Genomic DNA, 3,500 nt, shown 5'->3' with positions numbered 1-3,500 from the left:
CAGGCTGAAGAAGGGAAATGGCCAGTCCATCCCAATGGCTAAATACAAACACATACCCACATACAGACAATTAACCATTTCGTAGATTGATCTACTGTGCCTTTAGATTGTGGGGGAAAGTGGAGCACTTAGAAGGACCCCATGGCAACACAGGGTTAAGAAGTAAACTCCACACAGAAAGGCCTCCTGGCTCAGCTGACCTGAAAACAGGAACCTTCTGCTACCGAATGAGCCCCATGCAGTCCCAGCCAAATCACAAACCACTGAATTAAATAATCGATTTTTAACACTGTGTCTTTGAGATATAAACACCTTCTTGTAAAATGATGAACCCCAGTCTAGTTTACACTGCTTTATAAAACATTACATTTCTTACATTTTGAAACATTGGGTTAATTCAGAGGGATAGACAGAGCTATAGGTGCTACATGCAGAGCCAGGAAAGGCACAGAATTGACAATCTGACAGAACAGTTTTACACGTATTGTTTTTTTAATGATACATTTTCTTTGTCATTGTATGATCCCTTTAAAAATCTTCTGAAAAGAAAACAGCAGATACACTTCCAAAATACACCAATAAGGTGTCCAAGACCAAAAATACACTTAATTATCAGTGACACTCAGCCAAGCACGTCGCCTCAGGCAAATGCTAAAAACATCGATACACACTTATATCAACAGACAGTAAAAACAAACCTCTCCACTGCCCATACTCAGAAAGGTTTCATGTAATATATATTTAGAGATGAAGGATCCAGTGGCCAGGTGGAATTGAGTTTATCAGTGAGAGATCTCCAGATTTAATTGGGTTTGTGAGCAGAGAGAATGGTGCTCCATTAGTTCTGAATGGAACCTGGGAACTGCAATCACTCTGTCAGGAGAGAGAAGTACTAACAACAGGTCTCAAACCCACACGAGCATCACCCACACCTTTATTCCTGTAGTTCGTAGTGTTTACTTTGAAACTGATCACAAGTAACATAAAATAGATATGCAAACAAGCACATGGATGACAGTGAATGTAAATAAATATCTGACCACGGAGTGCCATGACTGAAAACTGTAAGTGACCACTATTATTTTTAGAAAAATCAAATGCTACAAAAGTGCAGAATTTTCTAACAGTTGATGTGGCTCAGTTCAGGTGTGTGTGTCCATATGTTTTCATCTGCAGCTGTCTGGAAAAGGTGTCTCACATCAGCATGGTGAATATCCAGTAGCCTCGGACACTTGAGGAGGAAATCAATGCCTGTGGTGCACTGACATTTCAATCCAAAGGTCCTGCATATTTGTTTTTCAAGATTTTGGAGATGACCTCCAACATAAAGTACACAGCAGTGTCCAGAGGAGGAACGACCACAAAGGAATTTTTCATTCTCATTTTTTCAGACCATAACACAACCCCCCTACCTCTTCCCAGCATCCCCCATTTATTTTTCCTTCCTCCCCTCACATATCCTCGCTAAGACAATCATCAATTACCCTTATCCAGCAGCACTATCTCATCCCAGCTCATTTTGGAGATGAGGTTTCCATGCTGCATGGTTGCTGTCCAATCCTATTTCTGTCCATCACCTCTCCTTCTTCCTCTCTATGCACGTCCTGAGATTGACAGACAGTGAGCAAATCAATAATAATTATGGAATTGCAATAGCTGGTATTGGTCATGCGACTGAGCAAACAATCATTTGAATAACTAGTCAAGTACAAATTATGGCCCACATCAAACATTAAGCATTAATGTCCCTGGTAGGATTATTTAGTATTAGACCAATGAAAGATTATATTTATTGTGTCGAGAGTCTGTTATATTCACACAATGCAATGCAACCCAATTTTTGTGTCTACACAGATGACGCCATACAAGTACAACATCTGGTAGTGAATAATAAAAGCTGTGTGGACACCAGTGAGCATGAAACAGAGCGGGCATTAGGTTTCTGAAGTAAAGTTGCTCATGTCCACATTGAAAGATAAAGTAAAACACTATACAGCATAGCGCAGCACAATGGCAGTCAATCAGATTTTTAACATCTATTTGATTAAAATGCAGTTTTGTTTACTGATCATTGACTGCATATTAATCAAAAGTGCTGCATCTGGAAAGTGGTAGCCATCTCTCAGAAGATTACAAATTTTTGGTGATCACCATCTATCTCCCTCAAAATCAAACTATGAATGTTCACCTCCAAAGTGATCCCAACTGCCATATACTCTTGTGAGATCTAGAAGGCTTCAGCAAGTATCAGTAAGCACAACATCTTCCAGCAGAGAAGCCTACACCGAATCTGAAAATCTGATAGTGTAATCACATCACCAACAAAGACGTACTGCAAACCAGTGGTGCTTGCAAACTCCATATCATCAGCCAAAAGACTCCAACTGGAGTAGAACCACAAAATTCTGAAGATAATAATGAGATGGTTCCCCCAATTCCATTGCCAAACGTCAACAAGTACTGACACTGAACACCTGGAGAAAAAAGTTTGCACATGACTTGAGGTCACACAACACCACATGGAACAACACAGAAGCACTCACCAAAGGAATGGCTGGAAAACGATATGCTGCCTTGCATGGGAGGTTCTATACCAGGGTTGTCCAATCCTGCTCCTAGGGGACCTACATTCTAGAGATTTTAGCTCCAACCAGCTCCAACACACACTCACCTAGAAGTTTGTAGTAAGTCTAAATACTTTGATTAGCTGGTTTAGGTATTAAATTAGGGCTGAATATAAACTCTGCCAACCAGTGTCCCTACATGAACAGGTTTGGACACCCTTGCTCTATACCAATGGTTTTCAATCTTAGTTTCTGGGGACTCGCCTCACTTTTCATTTTGCTTGTCTCTCTGACAGACCCAGTTCAGTTCATGGAGCTCCTGCCTAAAGAGTTGATGATCTAAATCAGGTGTGTTAAATAAAGGAGACACACAAAATGTGCAGAGTGGTGCTTCCTAAAGACCAGGATTGAAAACCACTGCTCAATACTATTTTATGTATGTTTTCTTTACAGCTAAAGTAAGTATGACCAGTATTATAGGTTAATGAGATTTTAAAGATTCTCAATTCTATGTATTAGTTTTTTGATATAGCTGGTATTTAGAGTATAATTTAAGATATTTCACTGTGGATGGAGCTCCCAGGCTAACACTATGGCCAAAACCCCTTTAAAATCAGCTAATTATAAGACTGGCAAAGCAACTAAGGTGTAAATAGCAAATGTATTGTATTGTAATACTGTAATTTCTTAGCGTCTCTGTTCTTGCAGATTGCTTTTTACTTGGGAGTCTGTATGTGTGTGCTGAAGCATAGTCACAAATGTAGTCAATTAACGTAATGAGTGCTAATGTTAATGTCTCTGTCACTCGAGTAGTCCATAAAGATTGGACAAGATTTAGGTTGTCTATGCTGCAGCAACATATAGACCTACTGAACTTGTGCAAGGGATCCAGGCCAAGACCAAACCAGAAAAAAAAATTAAATCTTGAAATGGTTT

At 39.7% G+C, this 3,500-nt stretch overlaps 1 long non-coding RNA gene across 1 annotated transcript; it reads right to left on the bottom strand.

Annotated features, from left to right (window-relative positions):
- Positions 1–337: 337 nt before the first annotated feature.
- LOC127933972 (uncharacterized) lies at positions 338–2,877 on the bottom strand. Its single transcript, XR_008147650.1, has 2 exons — positions 2,544–2,877; positions 338–2,474 (listed from the first exon to the last, which is right to left on the bottom strand). It is a non-coding gene; the product is annotated as an uncharacterized LOC127933972 (long non-coding RNA).
- Between the last annotated feature and the right edge of the window lie 623 nt (positions 2,878–3,500).

Source organism: Carassius gibelio, chromosome A18, assembly GCF_023724105.1.
Source record: "Carassius gibelio isolate Cgi1373 ecotype wild population from Czech Republic chromosome A18, carGib1.2-hapl.c, whole genome shotgun sequence".
NCBI lineage: Eukaryota > Metazoa > Chordata > Actinopteri > Cypriniformes > Cyprinidae > Carassius > Carassius gibelio.
This window is presented reverse-complemented; position numbering and strand designations above follow the sequence as displayed.